The sequence below is a fragment of the Haliotis rubra genome, unplaced genomic scaffold (assembly GCF_003918875.1).
Source record: "Haliotis rubra isolate DU_JTF1 unplaced genomic scaffold, ASM391887v1 Scf43, whole genome shotgun sequence".
In the NCBI taxonomy this organism is placed as follows: domain Eukaryota; kingdom Metazoa; phylum Mollusca; class Gastropoda; order Lepetellida; family Haliotidae; genus Haliotis; species Haliotis rubra.
In genome coordinates, this window is record NW_025767113.1 from 494,868 (window position 1) to 520,408 (window position 25,541).

The 25,541-nt window shown below is 42.3% G+C and overlaps 1 protein-coding gene and 1 long non-coding RNA gene across 2 annotated transcripts in view; one reads left to right on the forward strand and one right to left on the reverse strand.

The window, feature by feature from the left end:
- LOC124288959 (hydroxyacid-oxoacid transhydrogenase, mitochondrial-like) overlaps positions 1 to 25,541 on the reverse strand; it is an 89,605-nt gene that overhangs the window by 52,697 nt on the left and 11,367 nt on the right. The window lies entirely within an intron of this gene.
- LOC124288961 lies at positions 1,785 to 21,557 on the forward strand. The gene is made up of 3 exons (XR_006901553.1): positions 1,785 to 1,794; positions 14,490 to 14,495; positions 21,417 to 21,557. It is a non-coding gene; the product is annotated as an uncharacterized LOC124288961 (long non-coding RNA).

Sequence of the window (25,541 nt, forward strand, 5' to 3'; positions counted from 1 at the left end):
GATAACCGTGGAAGGTCGTCGGCGTCAGAAGATAGAGAGAAGATAAGTCGAAGTAAAGAAGATCGTCGTCAGAAGAGACAATCGATCGTCTCGATCATAGCAAGGTCCCCGTCGGCGAAGGATCGTCGGCGTCGTTAAGATCATCGTCGAGATGTCGATAGAACCGTCGGCGTCCCCGTCGGTCGTCGTCGAAGGATCGTCGTCGTCGTCGGTCGGGATCGTCGTCGGATCGTCGTCGGATCGTCGCGTCTCGTCGTCGTCGTCATCGTCGGTCGTCGGTGGATCGTCGTCGAAGGTCTCGTCGGTCTGGAATCGTCGATCGGTCGTCGGTCGTCGGATCGTCGGCGTCGAAGATCTCGACCGTCGGTCATCGTCGAATCGGTCGGATCGTCGATCGTCCTCGATCATCGAAGGATCAAGTCGGCGTCGTCCCGTCGATCGATCGGTCGGCGATCATCGGCGGTCGTCGGATCGTCGGCGTCGATCGTCGGCGTCGATAAGGATCGTCATCGTCGTCGTCGTCGAAGGATCGTCGGCGTCGATCGTCGGCGTCGAAGGATCGTCGATCATCGGATCATCCGTCGGCGTCGATCATCGATCGTCGTCGATCGTCGTCGTCGATCGATCGTCAAGGATCGTCGGCGTCGATCGATATGGAAGTGGAAATGGAAGGATCGTCGTGATCCCCATCGGGATCCTGGATTGAGTGGAGTCATCCTAAGGTGGAAGGTGGAGGGATATAATGGAATGTTAATGGAAATTAGATGCAAAGGTGGAAGGTGGAGGGATTGTCTGGAGGAGGATTATGACTGGAATGTGGAGGATTATAGTGGAAGGAGGATTATAGTGGAAGGTGGAGGATTATGAGTGGAAGGTGGAGGATTATAGTGGAGGAGGTGGATAGTAGTGAAGGTGGAGGATTGTTGTGGAATGTGGTTATGAGTGGAAGGATTAGGGAGTATGAAGGAAGGATTACAGGTGGATAGTGGAGGATTATGAGTGGAAGGTGGAGTACTAAAGTGGAAGGTGGAGGTTATTGTGGGAATGTGGAGGATTATGGTGGAAGGCGGAGAATTGTGGAAGAAGGCTGGACATTGAGTGGAGGAGGAGGATTATAGTGGAAGGTGGAGGATTATGAGTGGAAGGTGGAGTACTAAAGTGGAAGGTGGAGGATTCTAGTGGAAGGATGCAGGTGTATAGAGGATGCAGGATAGGAGGATGGTGGAAGGATGGAGTGGAAGGTGGAAGGTGGAAGGTGGAGGGATTATAGATGGAAGGTGGAAGTGGAAGGTGGAATGTGGAGGATTGCAGGTGGAAGGTGGGGATTATAGAGGTGGAAGGTGGAGGATTATAGTGTAAGAAGGAGGATTATGAGTGGAAGGAGGGAGGATTATGGTGGAATGTTCAGGATTATGCTGGAAGGTGGATGGTGTGGAGGTGGAATGTGGAGTGGAGATGAAGTGGAAGATTGAGGATTATGGTGGAAGGATTATGGTGGAAAGGTGGAGGATGATGGTGGAAGGACCGAGGATCTGGATTGTGGAGGATGGAAGGATGGTCGTTATTGTCGGATCGGAGGAGGATAAATTAGTGGGATCGTCGAGGATCGTCGTCGGATCTAGTCGGCGTCGAAGGTCGGTCGGATCTCTGCGAAGATGGAAGATCGTCGGCGAAATGATTATAGTCGTCGAAGAATCGCGTCGAAGGTCATCGTCATCCATCGGCGTCGGAGTCCTCGATAGAAATATGCATCGGAGTCGTCGGCGTCATCGGCGTAATCACGAATGTCATCGTGTCATCAGGATTGAAAATTGTGGAAGAATCTCATCGTCGACTCGGCATCAAGATGTAGAAAAACGTCGGCAGAAAAAGATCATCTGAAATTAAAATGAAGTGAATGGAAGGTGGAGGATAATAGTGGAAGGTGGAGAGTTGTGGAAGGTGGAGGATTATAGTGGAAGGTGGAGGAGGGAGGATTATAGTGGAAGGTGGAGGACTATAGTGGAAGAGGAGGATTATAGTGGAAGGTGGAGGATTTTTGAGTGGAGGAGGATTATAGTGGAAAGAGTGGAAGTGACGTCGGCGTCGTCCTGGTCGGAGTCGTCGTCGGAGGATTGCATGAGTGGAAGGTGGGAGGATTATAGTGGAAGGTGGGACTATAGTGGAAGGATGGGAGGATTATGAGTGGAAGGTGGAGGATAAGAGTGGAAAGGTGAGGATTGTGTGGATTATAGTGGAAGATGGAGGATTATAGTGGAAGGAGGAGGATTATAGTGGAAGGAGGAGGATTATAGTGAAAGGTGGAGGACTATAGTGGAATGTGGAGGATTATACTGGAATGTGGAGGATTATAGTGGAAAGGATTATGGTAAGGACTATAGTGGAAGGAGAGGATTATAGTCGGAAGGAGGAGTCGAAGATTATAGTGGGAAAGTCGTCGTGGATGTCGAAGTCGTCGGCGTCGAAGATCGTCGATCGTCGAATCGTCGGCGTCGTCGTCGATCGTCGGCGTCGTCTCGGCGTCGTCGTCGGCGTCGGCGTCGTCGGCGTCGGTTTCGTCGGCGTCATCGGTGAATTCATCGGCGTCGTCGGCGTCATAGATTAAATCGTCGATCATCGGCGTCGATCGTCGGCGTCGTTTCATCGGCGTCATCGGCATCCATAGATCATCGGCGTCATCGGCGTCGATTCGTCGGTCGATCATCGGCGTCGATCATCGTCGATCATCGATCATCGGCGTCGATATTCATCGGCGTCATCGGCGTCTCGATTCGTCGGTCGAATCATCGGCGTCGAAGATCATCGATCGAATCGAATCATCATCGAGATCAATCGGCGTCGTCATCGTCATCGAATCATCGATCATCGATCGAAATCGATCATCGTCATCGGCATCATCGGCGTCGACGTCGGTCGTCGGCATTATATCGGCGAAATAGGGATTATAGGCGTCGAAGGAGGATCGTCGGCGTGAAAAGGTGGAATAAAGATCGTCGGATAATAGGGAAGTCCCTAAAGGATCTCTGGAAGTTATGGATGGAAAGGAGGAGGATTATAGTGGAAGGTGGAGGATTATATAGTGGAATGTGGAGATTGTGTGGAAGGTGGGAGGACTGCGGAGTGGAAGGAGGAGATTATAGTGGAAGGTGGAGAGTTGTGGAAGGTGGAGGATTATAGTGGAAGGTGGAGAGGATTATGGTGGAAGGTGGGGACATGGTTTAGAAGGAGGAGGTTTTTGGTGGAAGGTGGGAGTTATAGTGGAAGGAGGGAGGTTATAGTGGAAGGAGTGGAGGATTGCATGGTGGAGGTTGAGGATTATAGTGGAAGGTGGGAGATTGTGTGGAAGGTGGAGGGACTATAGTGGAAGGGAGGGAGGATTATGGTGGAAAGGTGGAGGATTATAATTGAAGGAGGAGGATTATGGTGGAAGGTGGAGCATTATAGTGAAAAGGTGGAGGATTATAGTTGAGGGGTGGGAGGATTATAGTGGAAGGTGGAGGATTATTGTGGAAAGGGGTTATAGTGGAAGGAGTTATCGTCGATACTTGGATTATGGTGGAAAGGTGGAGGGATTGCTGGTGGAAGGATGAGAGTTATAATGGAGGATTACATAGTGGAAGGTGGAGGATTATAGTTGGATCGTCGTTATAATCGTGGATCATTGGATCGATTATAGTCGATCGTCGATCGTTATCGGCGTCGGCGTCGGTCATCGAGGATTAAAAAGAGGCGTCATCTGGTGGAAGGAGGATTATCGTGGAAATCGTCGGAGGACTATAGTGGAGTATTATAGTGGAAGGTGGAGGATTATAGTGGAGGATGGAGGATTATAGAGGAAGGACATTCTCCAAATCAAAGGAGGAGGATATGGGTGGGGGCCTCTAAAGCCACTACAAGATTGGATAGCAATCCTGACACATTGACAAAAGACAAATAAATATCCATTTCTTGTTTATATGAAATCATTTTATGAAATTAGTTAATAAAAATCATTCAAAAATCAACAAGTCAACAGTATATGAGGACATAGTATATGACACTGTAAGTTCAAGCAGCAGCATATGGAGGAGGCGGCAGAGCTTTACCACAACTGATGCTTACCCTCCAGCTGTTCCAGTTCTCAGAACAAACACACACTCTACACACACACCCCATCCACACACAGAAAGGGTAGTTTATAACACGATGACATATACTGAGGTCACCAAAAAGGTGACACGATCAAGATAAAATTTAATCAAAATCTTGGGTACATAAGCCTTTTTAACAGCTATTTCATACTGTTTGACCGTCACCTACAAGGCCAACCAGTCATGTAAAATATTGCTTGGATAAATAGGAAGTCTATTGGGCAAGTCTGTAACAACTGCCATAGAGTGTAGTTGAGAACATTATTGAAGGGACGGTGCAAACAGATTAATTACTTTAATGAATGATTTTAAAAATCATTCTTACTTTGTTTTCTACGTTTCAAAACTGTAGAGATAAGGTATCACACCCATCACTTCATATAGTTGTGGTGGCCTCAATGACTTGAATCAAATCACACAAAAGTTTGAAACCAGCCATCAGTAAATCCCCTGCGCTGTGATGTTGTGTAGAAAATCCTTGGGATGCAGGCAATTCTGTAGAAAATCCCTGGGATTTCTTGGAGAATGCCCGAAAATCTGCCTGAAGAACTTTACTCGGTAAAAGGGGAAGCAGGTGAGACAATAGAGTGACATCCCTGGAGGCTTGTAAGTAAAGGATCAAAACTGACCAGTTTTATTGGAAATAGTGAGCCCATGGCAGAAGGAAATTGGGGAGGGACGATAGGTTTTGATCCAACATATGAACCGACCGAAGATATACTTTAGATATAATTATAATATTTGGTATTTACTGTTGAAATCACCTGGGACGCAACAAGCAGCCGATACCTTGCCTTGCACACACAATACGTGTGTTCTGCACACGCACTGCCCGCAATACCCGTCTTGTGAGGAACACATGGTTCATACTTCCAAACAATCTCATTCTTTACAGCGATCCTTCATAGCCTAGTGGATAAAACCGCCAAGCTGGTAAGCGATGATTGCAGGTTCGAACCCAGGCATTGGCACAATATATTTGAAGTCTTCATATTTTACGATCGTATTCATTAAAAGCAAGATGAAGTTATCAAAATAACAATTATTCAATCCCCGGAATGCAGGCAATTCTGTAGAAAATACCTGGGATTTCTTAGAGAATGCCCTTGAAACTGTCTGATGAGGTTTACTCGGTAAAGGAGAACCTGGCGAGACAATAGAGTGATGTCACTGGAGGTTTATAAGTTGACATGAAATGTCAGATTGAGCCAAGTTCACTGGTCAAGTGGTCAAAATCTTAATGTCCGTTGTTGAGCTAGGATATCGATCTGTGTAATGTTATTTCTCATTCCACTGGTTTGTCCTGACTGGTTACAGTGTGAATATAAGCACTGAGCAACAACTAGAACACTCTCATTGATTTCTCCAACAGTGTTGCGATGTCCTCCTCTTGAAAGGGTCTTGGGCAAAGCTTTGTTACTCGGTGCTGAAACATGAAACATACAAAATGATTTAGTCTGGGGGTCTTGCCAGGGCACAACAGTTGATGTTACTCAGTGCTAGAAAGGTCATGCATCAAAACATACACATAAATGTCATTTTCTGATTGGCTGAGCACTCTTCTATTATTTCAATGTACCCTGCTTACAAGCGGGAACATTTGCTATGTACCATGCTGCCAGATGAACCAACTACCAAGAGTTGATGTATCTACCAAATCGATGAGGGTCCCAAACCATATGCCACCCATACCAGTGGTCATAGAAAGGTCACTTGCATCAAAGTATATGTATCTCCACCTTTTGTGCCTTGCCTGTGTAAAATGTCATTTTCTGATTGGCTGAGCACTCTTCTATTATTTTCAATGTACCCTGCTACAAGGTGCCTTGAACTGTGTATTTCTATGTACCTGTGGTATGGTGCCCTGGAATAACTACCAGTGGCATGGTGCCCTGACTGTGTATATGTATCTACCTGTGGTATGGTGCCCTGACTGTGTATATGTATCTACCAGTGGCATGGTGCCTTGACTGTGTATATGTATCTATGGTGCCCTGACTGTGTATATGTATCTACCAGTGGCATGGTGCCTTGACTGTATGTATATGTATCTACCTGTGGTGTATATGTATCTATGGTGCCCTGACTGTGTATATGTATCTACCAGTGGCATGGTGCCTTGACTGTGTATATGTATCTACCTGTGGTATGGTGCCCTGACTGTGTATATGTATCTACCTGTGGCATGGTGCCCTGACTGTGTATATGTATCTACCTGTGGCATGGTGCCCTGACTGTGTATATGTATTTACTTGTGGCATGGTGCCCTGACTGTGTATATGTATCTACTTGTGGCATGGTGCCCTGACAGCGTATATGTATCTACCTGTGGCATGGTGCCCTTTACAAGGCTCGGAACATCCTGAGACTGGAAACCAAGATCTGTGAGTCCGTTTGGGGTTTCCAAGTCATCCATTATTTCCCTCAATCTGTCTGACAGCACCCGTCCAGCATCCCCACGCTTAACATTGCGTACATCAACACCTACAACATCACAGGCCATAACATCACAGACGACAACATCAACACCCCAACTGCAGACTACAACATCAATACACACAACATCACAGACTACAACGTCCACATTTGAAACACCAATGACTACAATATCACTGACTACAACATCAACACCTTCATCAAAGACTACAACATCAACACCTACATCACAGACTACAACATCAACACCTACATCACAGACAACATCAACACCTATATCACAGACTACAACATCAACACCTACATCACTGACTATATCCACACCTACATCAAAGACTACAACATCAACACATACATCACAGACAACATCAACACCTACATCACAGACTACAACATCAACACCTACATCACAGACTACAACATCAACATCTATATCACAGACATCAACACCTTCATCACAGACAACATCAACACCCATATCACAGACATCAACACCTTCATCACAGACTACATCAACACCTACATCACAGACTACAACATCAACACATATATCACAGACTAGAACATCAACACCTACATCACAGACTATATCCACACCTACATCAAAGACTACAACATCAACACATACATCACAGACAACATCAACACCTACATCACAGACTACAACATCAACACCTACATCCCAGATACATCACATACTACAACATCAACACCTACATCACAGACTACATCAACACCTACATCACAGACTACATCAACACCTACATCACAGACAACATCAACACCTACATCACAGACTACATCAACACCTACATCACAGACTAGAACATCAACACCTACATCACAGACTATATCCACACCTACATCAAAGACTACAACATCAACACCTACATCACAGACTACATCAACACCTACATCACAGACAACATCAACACCTACATCACAGACTATATCAACACCTACATCACATACTACAACATCAACACCTACATCACAGACAACATCAACACCTTCATCACAGACTATATCAACACCTTCATCACATACTACATCAACACCTACATCACAGACTACATCAACACCTACATCACAGACTACATCAACACCTACATCACAGACTATATCAACACCTACATCACAGACTACAACATCAACACCTACATCCCAGACAACATCAACACCTACATCCCAGACTACATCAACACCTACATCACAGACTATATCAACACCTACATCACATACTACAACATCAACACCTACATCACAGACTACAACATCAATACCTACATCACAGACTACATCAACACCTACATCACAGACTATATCAACACCTACATCACAGACTACAACATCAACACCTACATCCCAGACTACATCAACACCTACATCCCAGACTACATCAACACCTACATCCCAGACTACATCAACACCTACATCACAGACTACATCAACACCTACATCACAGACTACATTACGGACAACATCAACACCTACATCCCGGACAACATCAACACCTACATCACAGACTACATCAACACCTACATCACAGACTACATCAACACCTACATCACAGACTACATCAACACCTACATCACGGACTACAACATCAACGTCTACATCACAGACTACAACATCAACACCTACATCACTGACTACATCAACACCTACATCACAGACTACATCAACACCTACATCACAGACTACAACATCAACACCTACATCACAGACTACAACATCAACACCTACATCACAGACTACATCAACACCTACATCACAGATATAAAAGAACTACACCTACTACATCATGTTACATTTAGATCTCCCGTGTATAGGGAACTATACTGACACCATTATATAGTTTATATATTAAGATTTAAATAACATGTTTATTGAGCTGGCAATATGCACCTTTATCTTCAACAGACGTTTCTCCAGTTTAATCATTAAGGAATGATATAAAAGTATAACATTGAGCTCACCCAGACATTCGGCAGCCTTGATGTGCCGGTCGGGGCATGCTGGAGCCGAAAACTCAAACACAGCAGGTGCCGTGATGGTGACTGAAAGACCATGGGGCTGACAAAGAGAAACTCAAGTCAAAACATCAAGTCAAACGAAGTCCAACACAAAAACAATATTGTTCAAAGTTTGTTACAAAGGAGCATAGTAGTTTCACATACAAACAAAGAATAGCAGTATCACCTATAATCAGAGCATGGCACACAACCTACAAACAGATCATACTAGCATCACTTACAATGAGAGCATAGTCCTGGCTGTAGTCCTTGGACTTAAACTTCTTCCCCTGGCTGGAGATCGGATAGCACATGCCATGGCTGCAACACAAGCCAAACAAATTAGTTACAGATGTGTCACAGATTGAACCTAGGTAGACATGTGTCACAGATTGAACCTAGGTAGACATGTGTCACAGATTGAACCTAGGTAGACATGTGTCACAGATTGAACCTAGGTAGACATGTGTCACACATTGAACCTAGGTAGACATGTGTCACAGATTGTAGCTAGGTAGACATGTGTCATAGATTGCGCCTAGGTAGACATGTGTCACAGATTGAACCTAGGTAGACATGTGTCACAGATTGAACCTAGGTAGACATGTGTCACAGATTGAACCTAGGTAGACATGTGTCACAGATTGCAGCTAGGTAGACATGTGTCATAGATTGCTCCTAGATAGTCATGTGTCACAGATTGCAGCCAGGTAGACATGTGTCACAGATTGCAGCTAGGTAGACATTTGTCACAGATTGAACCAAGGTAGACATGTGTGACAGATTGAACCTAGGTAGACATGTGTCACAGATTGCAGTTAGATAGACACAGATTGCATGTTAATATAGTTAGTGAACTCTCCAACTTACCACAGATGCACTCCTCCATTGCCAAAGCCAATTCCAGCATAGGAACTGGCAAGATGCATGGAAGACCGCGCCTCTTCGTCACCACGGTCGTATACAGCTCTGACAAGCAGAATTAATAATAATAATGATAATTAGTCCATTTATATTGCAGTAAATCCACACCGACAGCATGCTCATAGCATAGACAGTTCAATATTAACTCAGATAACCCAGGCTGCCTGTGAGGTGCTGGAAGGTTATAGTCACATGACATCCCATCGGGTACCCATTTTCTGCTGGGTGAAAAGAGGCAATTTTGGACAAACTCACTTGCCTAAGGTTAATCCACATGTATCACATGTGCTTCGCTGTGGGGCAGGACTGAAGTCCTAGAAACTCACAGGAGCCAAACTGCCAAACACGGTCCCCCATCCAAGGACTCTCTGTGCCCAACATTGCTTAACTTCAACTGATTTGCGACCTGAGCTCTATGCACAGGACCGCACACCACCACATAACAACAAACAATATCAAACAATTATCCCATATCACATATTGTATAAGCCATTATCCCATATCACATATTGTATAAGCTATTATCCCATATCACATATTGTATAAGCCATTATCCCATATCACATATTGTATAAGCAATTATCCCATATCACATATTGTATAAGCAATTATCCCATATCACATATTGTATAAGCAATTATCCCATATCACATATTGTATAAGCTATTATCCCATATTACATATTGTATAAGCCATTATCCCATATCACATATTGTATAAGCTATTATCCCATATCACATATTGTATAAGCAATTATTATCCACATTGTATCTTTATTACATATCACATATTGTATAAGCTATTATCCCATATCACATATTGTATAAGCAATTATCCCATATCACATATTATCCATATCACATATTGTATATAAGCAATTATCCCATATCACATATTGTATAAGCTATTATTATCCCATATCATATTGTATAAGCAATTATCCCATATCACATATTGTATAAGCAATTATCCCATATCACAATATTCACATATTGTATAAGCTATTATTATCATACATCAGCTATTGTCAAACTATCATACAATGTCAAACAATACATAAGCTATAAGACAATACATAAGCTATAACCTAACACCAACTATATCAAACTATACTCTTAAAAAACGCAGAGGATCATGAAAGATAAATGTAAATACAAAGTTAATGCAAGAATGTAAGTCTGTAAAACTACAACACAACCCACAGTGTGCATGGACTGCATACAATAGTGCCATAATGTGCCTATAACCTAAGGATGGTTGATTCATCTCTGCAGACAATTATTTCTGCCAATTGTATTGATTCTGCTTATCATACAGCTGTGCTGTTCTTCATGTCATTTATGTTTGTTTGTGAACTATGATGCAGCGTCTGTAATGTATAGTGTTTGAGTGTGGCAGTGACTTCAATGTTTCACTGCCTGTCATTATGGAACAGGAACCAACAAACCAGAACTGTTGACGATTGCCAGTGTCCAGGGAACCCCAGGTCAGTGGCAGGAGTGATGCAGGATTCATTGGGGAGGAACCAGAAGTTTCTAAATCTAGCTTAAATGATGAATCTAACTGCTGTAAAGTTCCTCTGGCTACTAGAGTCATGCATCAGACAACTGGAAGTGGTGTACAAGCAGTTATCTCCATGAGAGCATGGCCATGCGTGTGTATGTGTATGTGCGGCAGCTTGTACTAGCCTAGGCTAAAGCTTGTTTTATAGTGCTAGCCCACTGAGATACCATGCCGCAGTGAAGCATGAATACCCCACTCAGACACATTATACTGACTCCGAGCCGACCAGTCCTTGTACCCATTAATGCCGAGCACCAGGCAGGGACCAACAAGTACCATATTTTAACGTGTTTTGGTATGACGCAGTCGGGGATCGAACCACTTGACGATGGAACATATCTTCGAAGTTGTCAGGGCCTGAAAATTTGTTTAATTCTTAGAAAACTCACTTCACTAACTGAAAAGTCATGACTGAATATTTCTTGAAGGCTCCAGGAAGTTTATGTTCATGATATATTAGTCATCACTTTAAAGTAGAAAGTTGCATCATGTTATACATATCTGCAATAACAACCTGGATAGGAAAATCTGAAAAATGACGCTAACCAATTTTTTCAATGATTGTTTGTTGGTAATAAAGCAATCATCAATTGTGAGATTTCATTCAATTCCCAACACTACTCATTTATAGGCATAGGGATACAGGGCTTTGTACAAACCAAAGTCAAGCCAATGTTTGACTGAGCCAAACCAATGTTTGACTGAGCCAAACCAATGTTTGACTGAGTCAAGCCAATGTTTGACTGAGCCAAGCCAATGTTTGACTGAGTCAAGCCAATGTTTGACTGAGTCAAGCCAATGTTTGACTGAGCCAAGCCAATGTTTGACTGAGTCAAGCCCATATGCAGGTGCAAGTAAAGGTCACTGGAGAGTAATAATGGAACATCATCTCAATGTAAGCCACGTAGGTCGACTGTTTGTCTTTCAGGATGACACTGTGCAAGAATGATCAATAGTCACCTTCAGCAGCTGCCATGGTGTGCCCTGGCCAGCAATTGGCCAAAATCTTTTCCTCTTTGAATGCATTTGATAGGGAGATGTATGAGTGGATGTAACAGGGCTGCAGATCAGCTCTTAACTTGGATATAGATTCATCAGCATGATGCAGCATTACCACCTTGGTTAGGGTGCTGACAAATCTAGCCACACCTTAATCCCTGAGAGAAGAAAATAGCACATAACCCACCTCTTGATATATTTGGCTGTCATGCGGAGTGCATGCTGTGCCCAGATGTCACTGATTGGGTTAAACCCTTGGTAGGCAGGGCGCAGTAGGGGGTTGCTGGGGCGATCTCTGTCTGTGTAACTCATAGTTGTGTAGCACTCCAGGGCATGGCTGTCAACAGTTACTTCATCTCACATTACAGCAACTTCACCATTACATATAGCAACAACTCGATAGTAACAGTCAACAGTAACTTCACAGTAACAGTCAACAGTAACTTCACAGTAACACAGAACAGCAACTTCACAGTAACAGTCAACAGTAACTTCACAGTATCACAGAACAGCAACTTCACAGTAACAGTCAACAGTAACTTCACAGTAACACAGAACAGCAACTTCACAGTAACAGTAACAGCTTCACAGTAACTTCACAGTAACACAGAACAGCAACTTCACAGTAACTTCACAGTAACAGTCAACAGTAACTTCACAGTAACAGTCAACAGTAACTTCACAGTAACACAGAACAGCAACTTCACAGTAACAGTCAACAGTAACTTCACAGTAACACAGAACAGCAACTTCACAGTAACAGTCAACAGTAACTCCACAGTAACACAGAACAGCAACTTCACAGTAACAGTCAACAGTAACTTCACAGTAACAGTCAACAGTAACTTCACAGTAACAGTCAACAGTAACTTCACAGTAACAGTCAACAGTAACTTCACAGTAACACAGAACAGTAACTTCACAGTAACAGTCAACAGAAACTTCACAGTAACAGTCAACAGTAACTTCACAGTAACAGTCAACAGTAACTTCACAGTAACAGTCAACAGTAACTTCACCATTACATATAGCAACAAGAAGACAAAGTCATCAATATCCCCCGCAATGGCAAAATACTCTTCATGATTATGTGTACGAGTTATGATTATGTCAAATATTTAGGTGTGTATATAGAAAAGTGGAAGGAGAGTATTGAAAGGTTTTTAAAGTTCTGCTCCAGAAAGGAGCACTATCACCAATTTCAGTTTAAGTCAAACTTGTTGCCATGGAAATGACAAAATATTTTATTCAGAAATCCAAAACTACCAAAAGGCACCAGTACACCACCAGATCAATCTATGTGCCAAGTTTGGTGAAGAAATATTGAACGGTATTAGAGTTCTGCTCCGGAAAAGAGCACTACCACCAATTTCAGTTTAAGTCGAACTTGTTGCCATGGAAATGACAAAAATATTTTATTCAGAATTCCAAAACTACCAAAAGGCACCAGTACACCACCAGATCTATCTATGTGCCAAGTTTGGTGAAGAAATATTGAACGGTTTTAGAGTTCTGCACCGGAAAAGAGCACTACCACCAATTTCAGTTTAAGTCGAACTTGTTGCCATGGAAACACCAAAAATATTTGATGCAGAATTCCAAAACTACCAAAAGGCACCAGTACACCACCAGATCTATCTATGTGCCAAGTTTGGTGAAGACATATTGAACGGTTTTAGAGTTCTGATCCGAGAAAGGACACTACCACTAATTTCAGTCAAAGTCAAACTTGTTGCCATGGAAAGCGCCAAAATATTTAATCCAGAATTCCAAAACTACCCCAGCACACCACCAGATCCATGTATGTGCCAACTCCACAGTGAAGAAGTCAACAGTAACGGTTTTAGAGTTCTGTCGGAAAAGACAAGTCGCGGACAGTAACGGACGTAACAGTCAACAGCAACTTCGGAGTCCATTTTTAATAGTCAAAAGCGGCGTTGGGGATAACAACTCCACAGTAACAGTCAACAGTAACTTCCACAGTAACAGTCAACAGTAACTTCACAGTAACAGACAACAGTTACTTAACAGTAACAGTCAACAGTAACTTCACAGTAACAGTCAACACTTCACCATTACATATAGCAACAACTTTACAGTAACACACAACAGTAAGACCACAGTAACATACAACAGCAAGACCACAGTAACACACAGCAGCAAGACCACAGTAACACACAACAGCAACTTAACAGTAACACACAGCAGCAAGACCATAGTAACACACAACAGCAAGACCACAGTAACAGTAACACACAGCAGCAGACTTAACAGTAACACACAACAGTAACACATAACAGTAACACACAACAGCAAGACCACAGTAACACACAAACACACATGCAGCCAGACCACAGTAACACACAACACCAACTTAACAGTAACACACAGCAGGGAGACCACAGTAACATGCAACAGCAAGATCACAGTAACACACAACAGCAAGACCACAGCAACACACAACAGCAAGATCACAGTAACACACAACAGCAAGACCACAGTAACATGCAACAGCAAGACCACAGTAACACAACAGCAAGACCACAGTAACACACAACAGCAAGACCACAGTAACACACAACACAAGACCACAGCAACACACAACAGCCAGACCACAGTAACTCACAACAGCAACTTAACAGTAACACACAGCAGCGAGACCACAGTAACACACAACAGCAAGACCACAGTAACACACAACAGCAACTTAACAGTAACACACAACACTTAACAGTAACACACAACAGCAAGACCACAGCAACACACAACAGCAAGATCACAGTAACACACAACAGCAAGACCACAGTAACACACAACAGCAAGACCACAGTAACACACAACAGCAAGATCACAGTAACACACAACAGCAAGACCACAGCAACACACAACAGCAAGATCACAGCAACACACAACAGCAAGACCACAGTAACATGCAACAGCAAGACCACAGTAACATGCAACAGCAAGACCACAGTAACACAACAGCAAGACCACAGTAACACACAACAAGACCACAGTAACACACAACAACAAGACCACAGCAACACACAACAGCAAGACCACAGTAACACGCAACAGTAAGATCATGTGACTAACCACAAGACATCGATGCCACTGTAGGCCATCACACGCTCAGGACAGGTGTTCAGATGAAGAGGATCCACGATGCCAAGAGTCGGGCGCAGTGCACGCTGGGAAATGCCTGTATGACAAACACAACACAGATATATACCTGTATGACAAACACAACACAGGGATATACCTGTATGACAAACACAACACAGATATATACCTGTATGACAAACATAACACAAATATATACCTGTATGACAAACACAACACAGGGATATACCTGTATGATAAACACAACACAGGGATATACCTGTATGACAAACACAACACCAGGATATACCTGTGTGACAAGCACAGCACAGGGATATACCTGTATGACAAGCACAACACAGGGATATACCTGTATGACAAACACAACACAGGGATATACCTGTGTGACAAGCACAGCACAGGGATATACCTGTATAACAAGCACAACACAGGGATATACCTGTATGACAAACACAACATACAGGTAAAGCTGTATGACAAGAACAACACAGGGATATACCTGTGTGACAAGCACAGCACAGGATATACCTGTTTGACAAACACAACACTGGGGTGTAACTGGAAATGAATGACTAGCCAAGTGCAAATGAAATGGTGAATGAACATTTGCCCCCCTTGACAATTGATTGGTTTCATACACTTCAAACAATTTACTTGAGCGTCTTTTACAGTTTTCATTTATTTGATGTAATTTTATAAATATATTCTGGAGTTCTAAAGTTTTGGCCAACATATTACACCATTTTCCAGACTACTTTGATGAAACTAGTAAAAGAGGAATGACAGACCTGTCTTAGCTTTCAGCTCCAGGAAATCAAACACAGAAAATCCAGTAATCAACATCATGAGCATGAGATCTGCACAATTGGGAACCTGATGACATGAACAATGAGTAACTGAGCCTGACCACACATATGCTTCTTAGTTGCCTGAACAATGACAAGCATGAGTGACTGAAGATCAATGAGTAACCCGGACCTTGACGGGTCCAATGTAAGTAAGTGAGTGACTGAACAAAAAGTAACTGAGTGACTCACAATGAGTAACTGAGTGGAACTGACTGAACAATGAGTAACTGAACAGTCAGACTGAACAAATGAGTAACTGAGTGACTGAACAATGAGTAACTGAGTGACTGAACAATGAGTAACTGAGTGACTGAACAATGAGTAACTGAGTGACTGAACAATGAGTAACTGAGTGACTGAACAATGAGTAACTGAGTGACTGAACAATGAGTGAACAATGAGTACTGAGAGGACTGAACAATGAGTAACTGAGTGACTGAACAATGAGTAACTGAGTGACTGAACAATGAGTAACTGAGTGACTGAACAATGAGTAACTGAGTGACTGAACAATGAGTAACTGAGTGACTGAACAATGAGTGACTGAACAATGAACAATGAGTAACTGAGTGACTGAACAATGAGTAACTGAACAATGAGTAACTGACTGAACAATGAGTAACTGACTGAACAATGAGTAACTGAGTGACTGAACAATGACTGAACAATGAGTAACTGAGTGACTGAACAATGAGTAACTGAGTGACTGAACAATGAGTGAACAATGAGTAACTGAGTGACTGAACAATGAGTAAGTAACTGAGTGAACAATGAGTAACTGAGGGAGTGAACAATGAGTAACTGAGGGACTGAACAATGAGTAACTGAGTGACTGAACAATGAGTAACTGAGTGACTGAACAATGAGTAACTGAGTGACTGAACAATGAGTAACTGAGTGACTGAACAATGAGTAACTGAGTGACTGAACAATGAGTAACTGAGTGACTGAACAATGAGTAACTGAGTGACTGAACAATGAGTAACTGAGTGACTGAACAATGAGTAACTGAGTGACTGAACAATGAGTAACTGAGTGACTGAACAATGAGTAACTGAGTGACTGAACAATGAGTAACTGAGTGACTGAAAATGAGTAACTGAGTGACTGAACAATGAGTAACTGAGTGACTGAACAATGAGTAACTGAGTGACTGAACAATGAGTAACTGAGTGACTGAACAATGAGTAACTGAGTGACTGAACAATGAGTAACTGAGTGACTGAACAATGAGTAACTGAGTGACTGAACAATGAGTAACTGAGTGACTGAACAATGAGTAACAATGAGTAACTGACTGAACAATGAGTAACTGAGTGACTGAACAATGAGTAACTGAGTGACTGAACAATGAGTAACTGAGAGTGACTGAACAATGAGTAACTGAGTGAACTGAGGTGACTGAATGAGTAACTGAGTGACTGAACAATGAGTAACTGAGTGACTGAACAATGAGTAAGTAACTGAGGACTGAACAATGAGTAACTGAGTGACTGAACAATGAGTAACTGAGTGACTGAACAATGAGTAACTGAGTGACTGAACAATGAGTAACTGAGTGACTGAACAATGAGTAACTGAGTGACTGAACAATGAGTAACTGAGTGACTGAACAATGAGTAACTGAGTGACTGAACAATGAGTAACTGAGTGACTGAACAATGAGTAACTGAGTGACTGAACAATGAGTAACTGAGTGACTGAACAATGAGTAACTGAGTGACTGAACAATGAGTAACTGAGTGACTGAACAATGAGTAACTGGTGACTGAACAATGAGTAACTGAGTGACTGAACAATGAGTAACTGAGTGACTGAACAATGAGTAACTAAGTGAGTGACTGAACAATGAGTAACTGAGTGACTGAACAAATGAGTGACTGAACAATGAGTAATTGAGTGACTGAACAATGAGTAACTGAGGGACTGAACAATGAGTAACTGAGGGACTGAACAATGAGTAACTGAGTGACTGAACAATGAGTAACTGAGTGACTGAACAATGAGTAACTGAACAATGAGTAACTGAGGGAGTGAACAATGAGTAACTGAGTGACTGAACAATGAGTAACTGAGTGACTGAACAATGAGTAACTGAGTGACTGAACAATGAGTAACTGAGTGACTGAACAATGAGTAACTGAGTGACTGAACAATGAGTAACTGAGTGACTGAACAATGAGTAACTGAGTGACTGAACAATGAGTAACTGAGTGACTGAACAATGAGTAACTGAGTGACTGAACAATGAGTAACTGAGTGACTGAACAATGAGTAACTGAGTGACTGAACAATGAGTAACTGAGTGACTGAACAATGAGTAACTGAGTGACTGAACAATGAGTAACTGAGTGACTGAACAATGAGTAACTGAGTGACTGAACAATGAGTGAATGAGTAACTGAGTGACTGAACAATGAGTAACTGAGTGACTGAACAATGAGTAACTGAGTGACTGAACAATGAGTAACTGAGTGACTGAACAATGAGTAACTGAGTGAGTGAACAATGAGTAACTGAGTGAACAATGAGTAACTGAGTGACTGAATGATGAGTAACTGAGTGACTGAACAATGAGTAACTGAGTGACTGAACAATGAGTAAGTAATGAGTAACTGAGTGACTGAACAATGAGTAACTGAGTGACTGAACAATGAGTAACTGAGTGACTGAACAATGAGTAACTGAGTGACTGAACAATGAGTAACTGAGTGACTGAACAATGAGTAACTGAGTGACTGAACAATGAGTAACTGAGTGACTGAACAATGAGTAACTGAGTGACTGAACAATGAGTAACTGAGTGACTGAACAATGAGTAACTAGTGACTGAACAATGAGTAACTGAGTGACTGAACAATGAGTAACTGAGTGACTGAACAATGAGTAACTGAGTGACTGAACAATGAGTAACTGAGTGACTGAACAATGAGTAACTGAGTGACTGAACAATGAGTAACTGAGTGACTGAACAATGAGTAACTGAGTGACTGAACAATGAGTAACTGAGTGACTGAACAATGAGTAACTGAGTGACTGAACAATGAGTAACTGAGTGACTGAACAATGAGTAACTGAGTGACTGAACAATGAGTAACTGAGTGACTGAACAATGAGTAACTGAGTGACTGAACAATGAGTAACTGAGTGACTGAACAATGAGTAACTGAGTAAGTGACTGAACAATGAGTAACTGAGTGACTGAACAATGAGTAACTGAGTGACTGAACAATGAGTAACTGAGAGTGACTGAACAATGAGTAACTGAGTGACTGAACAATGAGTAACTGAGTGACTGAACAATGAGTAACTGAGTGACTGAACAATGAGTAACTGAGTGACTGATGAGTGAACAATGAGTAACTGAGTGACTGAACAATGAGTAACTGAGTGACTGAACAATGAGTAACTGAGTGACTGAACAATGAGTAACTGAGTGACTGAACAATGAGTAAACTGATGAGTAATTGTGAGTGAACAATGAGTAACTGAGTGACTGAACAATGAGTAACTGAGTGACTGAACAATGAGTAACTGAGTGACTGAATAATTCAACGCAACTGCACGGGGACACCAGAAATGGGCTTAACACATTGTGACCATGTGGAATTGGGAGAGAGTGAACAATGAGTAATTGAGGGAGTGAACAATGAGTAATTAAGTCACTGAACAAGTAATTGAGAGAGCAAACAATAAATGAGTGACTGAACAAGTAATTGAGTGGCTGAACAATGAGTAATTGAGTGTGAGAAAAACTGTTATCCAGGAATTCATTGAGTGAGTTATGGCGAAAGGGAGGCAAGAATGATAGGACATTGTGATTGTGTTAGTGTTGAGTGAACTCTAGTGCGAGTGATTGAGAGTGTGGGAGTGAGGAGTTATAGGACATGGAGGAATAGTTGTTGAACTCTATCGTCATGACAACCTGTATGTCATTTACATGAGTCTGGTTCAGATGAACCGGTGGTTAACAGCATGAGCAACATTATGGATCACCTTGGTGAGATCAGATGAGGTCATGTCGTTAGGTGAGATGCAGCGAAATGATTTGTGTGATGAGTCCTGTAGTGAGTCTTTAGCTCCACCACAGTAGAAAACCACAGACAACATCACTGCCAACACATGGAACACCTTCTTCCACTCACCAGCTATCAATGGTTTCAGTGTGTGTGTGACGGGCAGGCCTTTCCCGATCGGTGCATTCACGTAGTCGAGGAAGTCAGCGCTGGGGTTGGTGGCGTACAGGTTGGCAGCCTTGCATGTGTCCATGACGGACCCACCCCCTACCGCCAGGTACATGTCAAAGTCACCCTCCTTCGCAAACCTGATGGCATCTTTGAAACTGGAAACAATGCAAATGTTTGACTGTGAAGATGGCAGAAGGTTAATTGTAGAAACAGGATAGAAAGGGTAATTGTTAACAGGATAGAACGGGAAACTGTAAACAGGATAGAACGGGTAACTGTTAACAGGATAGAACGGGTAACTGTACACAGGATAGAACGGGTAACTGTAAACAGGATAGAATGGGTAACTGTAAACAGGATAGAACGGGTAACTGTACACAGGATAGAACGTTTTACATACATAAGATAGAATGATCAGCGAGTGAGTGAGTGAGTGAGTGAGTGAGTGAGTGAGAGAGTGTCAGCTCCATGAGCAAGAAGTGATGCTGGTCCCAAATGTTTTCCACAAAACCTACGAGTATGGGCATGATAAGAAATTAGCCTTGATTTCTGGCACACCAACTCTCCACACTCAGGGCCTCAGATAAGCTGGATCAGTCACCCGGTCAGTGACAGGATATTCAAGGCAGTAAACTGATTAAGAGGGACTGAAGTTTCACCTCTCATCTGTGGGTTCAACACGGCACTTGTCATACACCTTGTAGGGGATGCCCTCTCTGTTGAGAGACTCCAGGGTCATCTTCACTGGGGACAGGTCAACCAGGTTGCTGTCCGTCATGACACACACACTGCGGGCACCAAGGTTCTTGCAATCCTGGAAGACAAGTCAGATTCTCAACACACAAAACTGATTTGCATGCTGGTATATAGACAATGTAATCAACTGGCAGCACTCATCTTTTGTTTGTGACTAATCAACACTGAAAATTACTAACAGTGAGTATGGTTTTATGCCGCTTTTAGCAATATTCCACCAATATCACGGACACCAGAAATAGGCTTCACACATCGTGCCCATGTGGGGATTTGAACCCGGGTCTTTGGTGTGACAGACGCTTTAACCACCAGGCTACCCCAGTGCCAAAAAAGTACTAACAAGGGTCATCAGAAGATGACAAATCCCCCCCTGACCCCCACAAATTTGAAAGAACAATTCATCTGACAATTACTTCAAGTCCAACTTGATGAGAGAATTTCTGTCTAATCTGTCTGTCCGTATACAAGAGTAGTTATTGAGCTATAAAAACAATAACATGGAATTGGGATTCGTAACTTTGTACTTCTATGTCAGGTACACACCAATATCAAAGTCAAAGGACAAAATACAATTTTTTTAAATCTCTAATAGCAAAAGGCTGCAGTTGACAACATGGGTTTTGTTTGTGCCCAGTTTCATGAAAGAATACCTTGTACTCTTTCGACAAAAACGACAATAAGAACAGAGGCAAAATAAAACTTGCTGCCATGGAAATGGACAAAAAGGATTTTTATGGTAGGTACAAATACATTAAAGCATAAGACAGTTATCTGACTGTCTTAAACAAACAACAGATATGCCGTACTGTTCGGACACAACTGTCTACATCTTACCATTCCAACTTCTGCCGTAACGCCCACTCCATATCGGATGTTGGAGCATGCCATCTGAAAAGATAAGATGAGGGGTTCAGTCTGGTGGTGGGTGAGGTGAAATGGGATTTAACGTCGCACTTAAGGATATTTTGCTCATATGACAAAGTGAGTTAGCGAGTTTAGTTTTACGCCGCACTCAGTAATATTTATGACGAAGTGCATGCGTGTAGGTGTGGCTGCTTGTACTAGTTTTATAGTGCTAGCTCACTGAGATACCATACCGCAGTTAAGCATGAATATCTCACTCAGACACTTTATACTGACTCCGAGCCGACCAGTCCTTGTTATACCCATTAATGCCGGGCGCCAGGCAGGGAACAACAAGTACCATATTTTGATGTATTTTGGTATGACGCAGCACAGGATCAAACCCACGACCTTCTGCTCCCTGGGCGGACACTCTGACCACTACACCATGGTTGCGGTACCGGGTCAGTCTGGAACACATGTATATGTGTGTTTGTGTGTGCGCATGTGTAAGTTCAGGTATGTATGTGTTTGTGTGTGCATACTTGTGTGTGCATGCATCTGTTTGCATGTTTGTCACACTTGTCCAGATATTGGGATCACATCAAAGGAATGTAACGTCGGTCACATGATCAAGATGTAATATCAGGGTCACAACACAGGGATATAACGTCAAGGTTACAACACAGAGATGTAATGTCAAGGTCACAACACATGGATGTAATGTCAAGGTCACAACACATGGATGTAATGTCAAGGTCAGAACACAGGGATGTAATGTCAGGGTCACAACACAGGGATGTAATGTCAAGGTCACAACACATGGATGTAATGTCAAGGTCACAACACATGGATGTAATATCAAGGTCACAACACATGGATGTAATGTCAAGGTCAGAACACAGGGATGTAATGTCAAGGTCACAACACATGGATGTAATGTCAAGGTCACAACACATAGATGTAATGTCAAGGTCACAACACAAGGATGTAATGTCAAGGTCACAACACATGGATGTAATGTCAGGGTCACAACACAGAGATGTAATGTCAAGGTCACAACACATGGATGTAACGTCAAGGTCACAACACATGGATTTAATGTCAGGGTCACAACACATGGATGTAATGTCAAGGTCAGAACACATGGATGTAATGTCAGGGTCACAACACATGGATGTAATATCAAGGTCACAACACATGGATGTAATGTCAAGGTCACAACGCATGGATGTAATGTCAAGGTCACAACACATGGATGTAATGTCAAGGTCAAAACACATGGATGTAATATCAAGGTCACAACACATGGATGTAATGTCAAGGTCACAACACATGGATGTAATGTCAAGGTCACAACACATGGATGTAATGTCAAGGTCACAACACATGGATGTTATGTCAGGGTCACAACACAGGGATGTAATGTCAAGGTCACAACACATGGATGTAATATCAAGGTCACAACACAGAGATGTAATGTCAAGGTCAAAACACATGGATGTAATGTCAGGGTCACAACACAGGGATTTAATGTCAAGGTCACAACACAGGGATTTAATGTCAGGGTCACAACACATGGATGTAATGTCAGGGTTACAACACAGAGATGTAATGTCAAGGTCACAACACATAGATGTAATGTCAAGGTCACAACACGTAGATGTAATGTCAAGGTCACAACACATGGATGAAATGTCAAGGTCACAACACATGGATGTAATGTCAGGGTTACAACAGATGGATGTAATGTCAAGGTCACAACACATGGATGTAATGTCAAGGTCAAAACACATGGATGTCATGTCAGGGTCACAACACAGGGTTGTAATATCAAGGTCACAACACATGGATGTAACGGCCTATTTCTGAAATAAACTTCTGTCTGACTGTCTCCTGTCCCACCAATGGATGTAGGGACACAGACAGGAAGCCAGAGTTGACCTTTGCCTGTAAATCAGTGAATTGTCAGAAAGTTAACTGAGGTGACCTTAGAGCATAAATATAGTTGCTCCACCATTGTGCAAACTCACCTCAAAGGCATATTCCTTCTGTGTGGAGGAGCTGGCAGTGCTGAGTCGGCCTGCAACACAAGTAGATGTCTTCTCAGTCAACACTGCTTTCAACAGATATAACACCACTGATGGCAGGCTCAGTGTTGAGGGAGCAATGAATGGTCGGAGGCATTGTATAGGAAAGAATGGTAAAAAAAACTGTCATATCTCACCGATACCCAACCCAACAAAACACTGAAATACCTCAACAATACCCAACCCAACAATATACTGAAATACCTCAACAATACCCAGACCAACAATACACTGAAATACCTCAACAATACCCAGAACAACAATACACTGAAATACCTCAACAATACCCAACCCAACAATATACTGAAATACCTCAACAATACCCAACCCAACAATACACTGAAATACCTCAACAATACCCAACCCAACAAAACACTGAAATACCTCAACAATACCCAATCAAACTCTGAAATATCAACAATACACTGAAATACCTCAACAATACCCAGCCCAACAATATACTGAAATACCTCAACAATACCCAACCCAACAATATACTGAAATACCTCAACAATACCCAGCCCAACAATACACTGAAATACCTCAACAATACCCAGATCAACAATACACTGAAATACCTCAACAATACCCAACCCAACAATATACTGAAATATCCTCAACAATACCCAAACCAACAATACACTGAAATACCTCAACAATACCCAGATCAACAATACACTGAAATACCACCACAATACCCAACCCAACAATACACTGAAATACCTCAACAATACCCAACCCAACAATACACTGAAATACCTCAACAATACCCAGACCAACAATACACTGAAATACCTCAACAATACCCAGACCAACAATACACTGAAATACCTCAACAATACCCAGACCCAACAATACACTGAAATACACCACAACAACCCAACCCAACAATATACTGAAATACCTCAACAATACCCAACCCAACAATACACTGAAATACCTCAACAATACCCAACCCAACAATACACTGAAATACCTCAACAATACCCAACCCAACAATACACTGAAATACCTCAACAATACCCAGACCAACAATACACTGAAATACCTCAACAATACCCAGATCAACAATACACTGAAATACCTCCACAATACCCAACCAAACAATAAACTGAAATACCTCAACAATACCCAGACCAACAATACACTGAAATACCACCACAATACCCAGCCCAACAATACACTGAAATACCTCAACAATACCCAGACCAACAATACACTGAAATACCTCCACGATACCCAACCCAACAATACACTGAAATACCACCACAAAACCCAACCAAACAATACACTGAAATACCTCAACAATACCCAAACCAACAATACACTGAAATACCTACATAATCCCTGGCCCAACAATACACTGAAATACCTCAACAATACCCAGACCAACAATACACTGAAATACCTCCACAATACCCAACCCAACAATATACTGAAATATCCTCAACAATACCCAAACCAACAATACACTGAAATATCTCAACAATACACACTTCAACAATACACTGAAATACACTGAAATACCTCATCAATACCCAGACCAACAATACACTCAAATACCTCAACAATACCCGGCCTAATAATACACTCAAATACCTCAACAATACCCAGAAGAACAATACAC